Source organism: Mus caroli, chromosome 10, assembly GCF_900094665.2.
Source record: "Mus caroli chromosome 10, CAROLI_EIJ_v1.1, whole genome shotgun sequence".
NCBI classification, from domain to species: Eukaryota; Metazoa; Chordata; class Mammalia; order Rodentia; family Muridae; genus Mus; species Mus caroli.
The window spans coordinates 38,895,409-38,907,477 of NC_034579.1; the positions used below are offsets into that span (position 1 = coordinate 38,895,409).

The 12,069-nt window shown below is 50.6% G+C and overlaps 1 protein-coding gene across 1 annotated transcript in view; it reads left to right on the plus strand.

The window, feature by feature from the left end:
- The first annotated feature begins 766 nt into the window (after positions 1-766).
- Positions 767-12,069, plus strand: part of Bend3 (BEN domain containing 3) — a 35,604-nt gene continuing 24,301 nt past the window's right edge. Inside the window, exon 1 of the mRNA XM_029482938.1 lies at positions 767-848. The gene's annotated coding sequence lies outside the window, so the exon portion shown is untranslated. The remainder of the gene's footprint in view (positions 849-12,069) is intronic.

Consider the following 12,069-nt stretch of genomic DNA (forward strand, 5'->3'; position numbering starts at 1 on the left):
TCAAGCCGCAAAACTTGGGCTCTCCGAACTCAGGCTTTACGGGAGAGGGCGGCCACCCTGCCGGGGGAGTGGCCAGGGCTCCCCCAGAGCCCGGGGTCGCTCTCCAGTGTACCCCCCAATCAAGAATCCATGCGGAACTGGAGGGGGAGCGCACCCCGAAGTCTTTGTGCCCGGCGTGGCGCGGGAAGGTCCGTGCGATGGTGCGGCGCCACCGCCGAGCGCCCCCAAAGCGGGGGGCGCGGGCGGAAAAGACACAGCGCGTTGCCTCCCACCCCCACCCCCCGGGGTGAGAGAAAAAGTAGAGAAAGAGGCGCCGGGGCCACGCTCCAGCCCGGAGAGCACGTAGCCGAGAATGCCGCGGGGCGCTTTCCCGTGGGTGAGAGCCGCCCTGGTCTGCCGGCAGCCGGCGCGGGCCCACGTGGAGCCGCGCTGTGCAGGCCGAGCGCGCCCGCCCCGCAGCGCGCCCCAGCTCCCCGCCGCGGTCGCTCACGCCCGAGCGCCGCCGCCGCCGCCGCCGCTGGTCCCGCGTGTGCCCCGCTGAGGGGGAGGGGCGGCGCGGTGGGGGCGGAGGGCTTGAGGTTCCACTGCAGCGGGGGCTCCTGTGTCCTTGTGCGGAAATGACACACGGAGTCCCGTCACGTCACGCGAGAGCGCAGCGCACGGACACACACAAAGAGAGGGGAAAATACACGGCGCCCGCCCGCCCGCCGCCCCCAGCCAGTCGGCGGGGCCGCCCCGGCCAGGCCCTGCGCGCTCGGCCCCCACTGCGGCCCGCGCGCCCGCCCCCCGCACGTGGCGCCCGAACTCGGCGCGGGTCCCGCTCCGCAAAGTAACAACTCTCGTCCCAGGTGAGTGTGGGCCCCGGCCGGGGCAGCCTGCGAGCGGCTCGCCGCCTCCGCGCGGGCTGGAAGGGGGAGCGGGCGCCCACGGGCTCGTCGCGCCCCATTGTGCCGCGCGCCCCTTTGTGCCCGCTCGGAACGCCGCGACTCCATGGCGTTCCGGGAGCACGCGCGCCGCGGCCAGGGAGGAGGAGGAGGAGGGAGGGGAGGACGCACGGTGGAACGGTCCGCGCCGCCGCCGCCAGGCCGGCCCCACTCGCGCCGCGCGCCGGCTCTCCACCCCGGGCGGGCCGGCGATGGAGCGGCCGAGGGCCGCCGGGGAGCAACTGCGCGGCGCCGGGGCGCTCGCGCTCGACCGGCCTGTGGCGGCGATGGAGGGGTGTCAGAGGGAGCAGAGGGGCGGGGAGCCAGAGGACGGAGAGCCGTCGCTCGGAGGGACGCTGCCCCGGGGAAGCAGCGGAGGGAGCGAGGCCGCCGGCGGCCGGGAGCGGGGTGCGGCGAGCCCCGCCGCCAGGGGGCGCGGCACCCTCCCGGGCCGTTCCACGGCGCTCCGTGGTTCCCGCTGCCCGGCTGGAGGCGGGTCCAGCGCGGCGCTCAGGGTGTGCACCCCGGCGAGCGCGAGGCCTTCCTGGCGGATGGTGGAGCCGGCCCGGGGCGCTCGCCGCCCCTCGTGACTTGTGCCCGCCACGATCGACGTAATTTCCCACGCAGACTTGGCTCAGGCTGGGACTAGGGCTGTGCGGCGCGGAGTTGTGAAGGCCTTGTGGGCTGGGACTCAGCTCATCTGAGTTCTCTTTTTCTTTTCTTTCTTTTTTTTAAAGTTTGTCCTGAAGTAGAAGTTTGATCGCTCAGGTGGCCCGCTTGGGAGTATTTTGGAGGTGGAGGCCAACCAGAGATGCTCTGAATTAATGTTCACTGTTTGGGAGTCAGAGAACTTCCTTTTAGAAGTAACTTTTGAATGTTTTCCTACAAGTAACACGTCACTGAGTAGAAGGGAGGGTGCCAGAAATCTATAAAGACCCAGAAAACCCAGGCGAGTGGGGAACGTGTGGAAATGTCCCCGATAGAGGTTTTAGGTTTGCCTCTGTTTTGGTTCCATGCCTGCAGTTTTTCGCTTTTTGTGACTTTCAACTTTTAATCTATAGGTGTTTGGGTTTTGTTTTTAAGCTTCATTTTCGGTGTATGTGTTTTGACTGCACATATATATATATATATATACATACATATATATGTGTGTATATATATATATATATATATATATATATATATATATATATATGCACCATATCCATGCCTGGTCTCCTAGGAGGTCAGAGGAGGGCATCGGATTTACAGATAGATGGTTGGGAGTAGCCACGTGGGTGATGGGAACCCAACCCACGACCTCTGCAAGAGCCACAAGTGCTCTTAAACGCTGGGCCATCTCTCCAGCCCCTCGTTTTAGAGTTTCATGTGTAAACCTTACAGGACTTCAGCTTTCTCGAATACTGGGGTTTAGCCAGGATTTTTTTGTTTTTTGTTTTCCCTTTTTGAGACAGTCTCCTGTGGTCCCTGCTGGCCTCAGGCTTTTTTGTTATATTGGCCTGTGTGATCCTGAACTCTTGTCATGTTGAGATTACAAGTATGTGCACTGCACCTAATTTTTGTGGTGCTTGATCGAAATTGTGACTTTAGTTACAGTAGGCAAACATTTACCAACTAAGTTACATCCCCAGCCCCTAGATTATTTGTGATTTTTTTTTTTGTTTTGTTTTTGTTTTTCGAGACAGGGTTTCCCTGTATAGCCCTGGCTGTCCTGGAACTCACTTTGTAGACCAGGCTGGCCTGGAGCTCAGTAATCCGCCTGCCTCTGCCTCCCAAGTGCTGTATTTGTGCATTTTTAAAAATCTAAACTTTTATATATATTCCCATGTCAGACCGAGGCACACGAAGAACCACTATGGGCTTTACTAGAGATGCCTTTTTTGTTTGTTTTGTTTTTTTAAGTCTGCGTTTCACGTAGCTTTGAATGGCCTGGAGCCTGAGATTTAACTAGGCTGGCCTTGGAGATCCAGCTGCCTAAACCGACCAAATGCTAGGATTAAAGATCTGTCCCACCACACCTGGCATTTTGTTGTTGTTTGGTCTTGATACCGAGTCCCTAAATTCTGTCCCGTCCTTGAATTGCTATGTAAACCAGGCTGGCCTCAAACTTAGAGATCTGACTGATTCTGCCTGTAGGGGGTGGAGGTGGGATGGGGATGGGGGAAGGTATTAAAGGTGTCCACACCACCTGGCTTTTGTTGTTTTCTCAGACTGGGTCTCACTATGTATCCCATACTGGGATGGTCTTTTGGTTTCTCTGTAGACCAGGCTGCCCTGGAACTCAGGGACCCACCTACCTGCCATCTCTGCTTTCTCCTACCAGTGTTGGAACCAAAAGTATGAACCACCATGACCATGTCAGAGATGCTGTTTTAGTGAAGTTAAACAGTAAAGTTAGTGTTCTTTCTCCACACACACAAGAAGTAAGACCAGTTACGAAGACAGAATACAGACTAGGCAGCATTCCAACAGTCTGTTAGAGATTGATAGGTTATCTGGGAGCCTTTTTTGTCACCAAAGGTGGGGGCAGAATATTTAGGAAAAGGAAAATTGGACTCAGCCCTTACAGAGGTTTGATTGGGTGAGGATTAAGCACCTGTAGGAAACCCGTCTACAGAACTGCCTAGAAACGCATTAACACCTGTAATAATAATTTGTACAAGAGACTAGGGAATGGTGCGTGTGTGTGTGTGTGTGTGTGTGTGTGTGTGTGTGTTAGTTAATTTTCACAAGTGAGACTATGCTTGCTATTCTAACCATATAGACCAACTGTACCCACTATTGACCAACCTGGAACTTGCTGTGCAAAACCAAGCTGGCCTTCACCTTGTGGCATTCCTCCTGTCCCGGTCCCTACTTCCTTAGGGCAGGGATTATGGAAATGTATGACCACACCTATTTGGGTGGTGGTGGTTGTCCTTAGAGACAGGGTTTCAGGTAGTTTAAACTGGTCTTGCACTCACTCTATAGCCAAACCCAACCCCGAATCAGCCTCCACACATGCACCCTGGTGTTGCATATGGAGCTCAGAGAACTGCTTACAGGAGCGAGTTCTAGAGAGTAAGCACCGGCCATTGCTCTTGGCGGCAAGCCCCTTCATCTTTTTTTTTTTTTTTTTTTTTTGGTTTTTCGAGACAGGGTTTCTCTGTGTAGCCCTGGCTGTCCTGGCACTCACTTTGTAGACCAGGCTGGCCTCGAACTCAGAAATCCGCCTGCCTCTGCCTCCCGAGTGCTGGGATTAAAGGCGTGCGCCACCACGCCCGGCAAGCCCCTTCATCTTAGCCCTCTCTCCTAGATAAATCACAGACACACACACACAAGCATTCACTGACAAAAATGGGTGGTTTTGGTTTTGTGAGCATCACTGTGCATTCTGCCCTTTTCCTTTCAGAGCTGACAGGACCTTCCTTCCCTTTTGTGACAGAGGCTCCAATATAGCATTGCTTTGATCATCACTTGTGAGTTCTGGACCTAGGTGCACACAAGTCCAGCCAAGGGCTCTGCATTTTAGCCCTCAATGTGTCTCAAATGTGTAAAACAGGGCACTGTTTCTTCAGGAGTGGTTCGTGCCTGGCGTGTTAGTCAGAATTTTGTCGGAAAAGCAGACTTATATATATTTGCTTTAGAGCTAAGGTTTGCTCAACAACTGCTTTATTATTACAACTCTCTGACTTGTTTCTTTTATTTATTTGGGGGGTGGGGTTGAGACAGGTTCTTGTCATGTGATGCATCTCTAACAGACAGTTCTCCTTTGTCTTCCTCTTCAATTCTGGGATCGCAGGCACACAGGTCCATGTAGTTCAGACCCTCTTTTTCTCTTTCTGCTCAGGGTCTTTTCTTTGTAGTGCAGGTCAGGCTGCACTAGAACCCATGGCTCTCCTGTCTCTGCTTCCTCGGTGCTGAGATTAGTTAGATTTAAGTCCCCTTAAATTTGAAGGGAAGATTGTTTGAGACAGAGGCTCACTCTGTAGACAGGCAGGTCTTGAACTCTTGGCCCAGATACCCAGTCTGGTCAACTTCTTAAACATTTTTTTGTTTTCTGCCAATGGCCCCTTTCTCCTTTGCCCGTCAGATTTTCATTTATTAGCGATCACCAACCAGGATGGCAGCATAGATCACTCACATGCAAGGACTGTTGGGTTGAGCTTGGAGCAAGTGCCTGACCAGAGCTTGTCTGGAGCAGCCAGGCTGTGCCCAGAACGCTAATTATACCAGCTCCTGTGCTCCCAAGACCGGACACTTGAAAAAGTGGAAAACACAAAGGAAATTCTGCTTTTGACTCTTAGGAAAGTGAGTCCCCTTTGTCCGGCCCTGGAGTGGGTGCTGGAGCATGCTGCCTATCCCTCCTTGATGAACCAGTTTCTGGATGCCAGGTCTGAGGGTGAGCCCTTCCTGAGGCAAAGAGACCTTAAGTAGAACCGACTAACAGAGATGGCAGCTTCAGAAAGCTCAGAGAACAGCCGATTGGAGCAGGGCTGTTGGGCATGTGGGCCAGCAGGCAGGTCTGTGTGACTGCCCTTCCATGTCTGCTGGGCGATGAGGTTGTGTGCTGGCTGCAGACAGAAGGCAGGGACAGTTACAGCTTTAGTAAAATTCAGGGGCAATTGCTCTGGTTTTCTGAGGACTGGTGTTTCTCAAACTGCATTTGCAGTTGTATCTAAAAATAGAAACAAATTGCAAACATGTCCTGCAAATCCCATGGGTAGGACAGGGCTGCCAAGAGTGCCTGTTCTGAGAGAGCCAAGGCTCCCGGCTGATCTGTGAACTCAGAGACCCCATGAGGGCAGACGGCATGGGAACCGTCTCCCAGTCCTTGCTTCAGGAGGACATTTGATTTCATTTTACTCCAGCTTGCCCTTTTCATTTAAAATAATAATAACAATAATAATAATAATAACTATTATTGTAATAAAACTAAGATGTAAAACTTAAGATGTTTGCTCTAACTTTACAATTCTTTTAGTAAAAAGGAAAGCTAAAAGTTTAAAAACAAAAAATATCACTAAAGGCTGTAAAGAGTTGCACACACTTTTTAAATCACTGTACTATGGGATTGGAAGCAAGTGAATCATGAGTTTAAGGACAGCTGGGCTACATAGTGTTATTGCCTGGAAAAAAACTAAGATCTACTTTAAATTTAAAATGTGTGTGTCTGTCTGTCTGTCTGTAGGTGCACGAGTGTCTTGATGCACGTGTAGAGGTCAGAGGACAACTTGCACAGTAAGGACCGCGTGGACTGAACTCAAGTCCAGGCGCTAAGCATCTTTACCCACCTAGCCATCTGTTGGCCTTAAACTTTATAAGACTTCATATTGCGTGCTGTGTGCCAGGCACTTCCTCGTCCGTCTGTCCATCTGTCCGTCTGTCGAGACAGTGGCTGGCCTCAGACTCAGCAAAGCTCTGCTATGTATCTGGCCACCATGTTCTTTATATTTGTGATAGTTCGCACAGTTCTGTGATGTAAGGTGGGTGTGTTCAGTTCCACAGAGCTGAGTTTTAGGCAGGCCAGGAACTGTAGGACTAAGTGCTGAGTGTTCCACCAGGGCTGAAAAGATGTCTCTGCGGTCAAGAGCGGCAGTGGCTCTCACAGAGGGGCTGGCCTTGGTTCTTAGTGCTCCCCACATAGCATAATTCCAGTTCCATATAAAGCCCCTTCTGACCTCCCAACTGCTGAGCCATTTTCCCGGCCCAAATTCTATTTTCCTTTCTGAGTCAGGGTCTTGACTTTGTAGCCTGGCCCTGAACTCAGATCTCCCTGTCTCTACCACCTAACAGCTAAGATGAAAGGCATGCGCCTAGCCAAGTTTCACGTTTTTAAGATCACGGTCCCTAGTCTCCTATGGTCATCTGAAGGCTCCTGGCTGGTGACAAGTTCAGGCATCTGGGCCCATGAGAATTGGGAAAGGGACAGCCAGGCTTCATTTCCAGTCTCCCAGGAATCCCAGCAACCTGGGACTCCACCCAACCTTTCCTGAGTCCTGGTCTCCATCACATCTTTTTTTTTTTTTTTTTTTTGGTTTTTCGAGACAGGGTTTCTCTGTGTAGCCCTGGCTGTCCTGGAACTCACTTTGTAGACCAGGCTGGCCTCGAACTCAGAAATCCACCTGCCTCTGCCTCCCGAGTGCTGGGATTAAAGGCGTGCGCCACCACGCCCGGCTCCATCATATCTTCTAAGTGAGGTCCCCCTCTACATAGTGAGAGGTTGGTGTGAGGGTGAAGCCAGCGACACAGAGACTCTCCAGCTAAGTGGTCTCACCTGTAGCACAGAGCTGTCTAGAAGCCAGGTCTTACGGAATGGTAGCTGGGAAGAGGTCGAAGGAAGCTTTTAATTCTCATTAAGCCTTTCAGATCTTAGGTTTGTTTTAATAACATTTGCTTTAGTGACATAATCTTTGAAATGCATGGAGCATAACACTGCTTTTGCCTTTCGTTGTGTGTGAGGAGCTATAATTCCCAACGTGGAGCCACAGTCCCCATCCTCCTGGATTCCAATTCCTACTTACTTTTTATTGTTTGTTTTTCTTTTTGAGAGGATTTCTTTGTGTAGTTTGGGCTGTCCTGGAACTCACTCTGTAGACCAGACTGGCCTTGAACTCAGATCCACCTGCCTCTGCCTCCCTAGCGCTAGGATTAAAGGCACGTGTCCAGCTGTGTTCCACTCTTGAGGCTCACAAGCTCCAGGTAACCTGTGTGGTTGTGAGCACACAGTGTTACATCTGGAAACAGACCTTGAAGTGAGGAGGGTTTGTCTCCGAATGGCGAGGTCAGGCAAAGTGTAGGTCAGCCTGTTGGCAGACTTCAAGGCGGTTTCTAATTTAATGGGGCATAATGCAGAGTCATTTGGCTGGGATCGAACCTTACGTTTCACAAAGCCCTCAGGTACTTCCTGTTTCTGGGTCTGCTGCTTGTCCTGGGTACTGTGCATCTCTGAGTAGCTGTCCCTCCACTCGGGGTTCATTTATCCTTTCAGACAAAGTCTTTTCAGAGAACTCAAAAAGTATGGGTACTGAGCCGCTCTAGCCCATGCTGGCAGCACTGAAAAACTATTCTTCTGGAGCCTAGGAACCAAATGGCCCTGTGAGGCTGGCCAGAGGCCTTGCCACATGAGCTGTCCCTGCTTGTCATCACCTTCCGCCCTGTTTAAGGACTGGTTCCCCAGTCAGGTCCCTGCATAGCTCGCTCCTTCTTCACAGTTCACCTGGCCAGCCTTCCCAGGCTCCTCTCTTTTCTGCTCGGCTCCCACCTTACCGTAGGTAGTCCTCCAGGTGCTCAGATCCAGAGACCTCCAGAGACAAGGCCATCCAACATCTCACTCCTGACCAGAGACATGCTGACTTCATCTAGGCACGTCCAGCCTTTTGCTATTGTGACATGGATATTAACATTTATAAAGTTCACAAGGAAGACAGGCACAATCATTACCAAACAAAAACATTTCAGATGTCTTACGTGTGCAATTTTTGGTTGAGCCATAATCACAGTGCACCCCATGGCCAGAGGATGGATGTCTTTGCTGTGCTCCGCTCTTAGTTTCTCTATCCAGCTGCCAGCCCTGGAAATGACTAGCTGAGTTCTGTCCTAGTCCACATCCAACAGAGTTGTTGTTCCCCTGAAATTTAGCTTATTTTGAAAAATGTAGGGAGGAACGGGGTAAGTCACGCTTGCCTTTAACCCCAGCACTGGGAGAGCAGAGGCAGGCAGATCTCTGAGTTCAAGGCCAGCCTGGTCAGTATAGTGAGTTCCAGATCAGCCAGAACTAAGAACAAAGACAAAACAAAAAGGACCCCCAAACAGGACTAGTGAGATGGCTCAGCAGTTAAGAGCACTGGCTGTTCTTCCAGAGATCCTGAGTTCAAATCCCAGCAACCACACAATGGCTTACAACCGTCTGTAATGTGATCTGATTTCCTCTCTGGTTGTGTTTGAAGACAGATAAAATAAAAATAAACAATTTTTTAAAAAAATAGAATCCCCCCAACAATTATTTTCTGTATCAAAGAGTTACATACTTACTATAGAATATTTAGAAAGTAGAGGAAATTCTGAAGACCCATCCACAATCCTACTAATTGGAAGTAATTAGCATTCTGGCATATCTCCCTCCAGCTGCTTTATGGCCTTTTAAAATTACACAGTTGGGATAGCCCCAGTGAACTTTGAAGTATGTTACTGTTAATTGGGTAGCCTTATAATGAAAAAATTGGTTTTGAGTTCTTTACATCACTTAATGCCCATCTTGTCCTGCCAGTTGAGGACCGGAAGTCTTCTGCTTAGGAAATGTTGCAGACCTTGACTTTATAGCTGTGTATCGTGGAACGAGCTGCAGTAATCAAAGTCCACTCATCCAGGGCACATTTGGTGGCTCTCTTAGATGTTCTTTCTGCTCAGCGTTTTGTATGGTTTGTCTACTATTAATAGGCTGGTGGGGCTCTCCACACCTGCATTTTCCTCAGCAGAGGACAGGCTATGAGATGAGAGCAGGCATGAGAGATGAGTGTGTGTGTCTGTGTGTGTGTGTATGTGTGTGTGTTTCTCTGTGTGTGTCTGTGTGCCTGTCTGTCCCGCCTTCTTCCTGCCGGTTCTCTCCTGCCTGACCTTTGCTCTGTTGGCCTGTTAAGGGCTCAGAAGTTTCAAGTGTTTGAGGACATGTGGGTAACAGGAAGGTCTCGTGCAGTCTTTAGAAAAGGAGTGTGATAAGAAAGCTTATTACATCTTAGTGAACATTGACAAAGTAATTTCCTGGGGTGATTCCCCCTTCTAGTAGTAACTTTGGTTCTCGCTCTCCTGAAAGAAAAAACCAACTGCATGGATTTGTGTTGAGTGCTTGCTTCTGACTCTGTGTAAAAGTCTTTTGCTTATCAAGACCGACCATCTGAGTTGTATTTCTGGGACCCTCAGGTAGAAGGAGAGAACCAATTCTTACAAGTTAACCTCTGACCTCACATGAGCCCTGTGGCACAGATGTGCCTAGCCTCACCCCCACCCCCATAAATAAATGTTATAAAAATGTTTGTAGCTGGTCATGGTGGCCTATACCTGTAATTTTAGACTCAGTATTTGGAAGGTAGAGGCAGGAGTTAAACACAGTCTCAGTTAAACAAAACTTCTCACCATAGTGGTAAAGAGGTCACTGTCACAGAAAGCCCAAGGCAGAAGGATTATCCCAAAGTCAAGGCCAGTCTTGGTTCATAGCAAATCTAGGCTACAGAGTAAGATCCTGTTTCAAAAAAAGAGGGCGTGGTTGCATATGTTAACCCAAACCCTGCTTTGGGGAATCTGATTATCCTAGCTAAGGTTGCTACTGATGAAACACCAGACCAAAGGCCGGCTGGAGTGGAAGGGGTTTATTTGGCTTACACTTCCACATCACTGTTCCTCATCAAGAAGTCGGGGCAGGAACCTGGAGGCAGGAGCTGATGCAGAGGCCGTGGGGGAGTGCTGTATACTAGCAGGCCTCCCCATGGCTTGCTCGGCCCGAGAGTCTCATAAAACCCAGGACCACCAGCCCAGCGATGGGACCCTCCCACATGCCCTTCTGCTGGGTCTTATGGAGACATTTTCATTGGAATTCCCTCCTTTCAGATGATTCTAGCTTGTGTCAAATTGCTAGGCAGCCCCCGGAGGCAGGATTTTGAGAGTTCAAGCCACATCTCCACCCTAATAAGTCAGAAGTGATGGGACAAAACATACTTTGATGTTTTTTTAAATTATCTTTAAATAACCATAATGATAAAGCCACTATCAGGTAATAAAAAGACATTTTCACAATGTAGCTGTATAGCTTCTGTGTACATGTATACACATGATAGCCTTGGATGGTTTCGAGTCACTGGGTAAGCTAACCCAACCCATCCTTCAGTTGCTTCCACTGTCCTGGGATGACAGGCATGTATCACTACTCCTAGCTTCAGCTATATTTGTGTGTGTGTGTGTGTGTGTGTGTGTGTGTGTGTGTGTGTACAAGCATGAGTTGAATTGACTGTTCAGCTGACCTTGAACTTCTGATCCTCTTGCATCTTATATCGGATATGCTGTGACTTCAGGCCTAAGTTACCATGTATTATCGCCACGTCTGGTTCACACGGTGCTGGATTTCCAGTCCAGGACTCAGCGCTGCTACAAGCACTGTACTGACTGACACCCCCAACCCTCTGCGGTTCCTCCGGACACAGGTTTTTAGTCAGGAGGCTGCCCTTGAACTCAAGATCCTGGCATTCTAGGTGTGCACCACCATGTTCAGACATTTCTGTCCCATTGGGAGACAGCTGGGCGTGCGTGTGTGTATGTGTGTGTGTGTGTGTTCTAAAATGGAAGGTCTGCTGAGGAACAAGGGTTTGAAAAGGAGTGTGCTGGTGTGAGACTCAGCAGGAGTGTGGTGGGAGCTGCTGTTTCCTCCCCAACCTGGAGTTTTGCAATGGTCAGGAATGTGTGTGGCACGCTAGGCATCTGGGTCTTCTGTGTCCACCCACAAAGAGCATGTGACCTTCCACTAAGCAGATGACCGGGAAGTGAAGGTAGCAGTGAGATACACATCTCCATTCTACTAGCCTGGGGATGTAGGGAGTGACCCGCCCGACCTCTTCTTGGCTGCTTCCTGCGGTGTGGGGGTAGGGAGGTGTCATTTTCCACGCCTGTATCTGCCTAGCTTTCCAGGTAGCTTTCTTACAGCAAAAGGAGGGTTCCTTAATTGCTGCTGGACGGAGGCCTGAGTCTGGAACTGGGTTTGTGTTCCTCAAAAGCACTTCCTAGAGGGCAATTGGTGATCTCTGTTTCCTGCCCTCCTGGGTAGGAGGTATACACTAACTTACTTTCCAGCCCGCTTCTGCCTCTCATTTGCTGTGGGACAGACACTGAGCAAGCTCCCTGCCTCAGGATTGATTCTGTATTGGTAGATTTGGGATTAAGGTTGCCCCGGGACAAGGCGAGTCAGGTATGTAGACCAGCCAGCCCCTCATCCCGCCCCCCTCCTCATGAAACACAAGTAGCTTTGGGTTTCCAGGCCATGCAAGTGGGAGGCCACTCAGCTTTTCACTGAGTTCCTTCTGCACTAGCCCAGCCTCTGCTGTTGGTCCACGTGGAAATGGAGAGAGCTTTGTAGAGCACTCTGCTTGTATTGAATGGCCAGGCAGCCCGCTTACCTCATGCT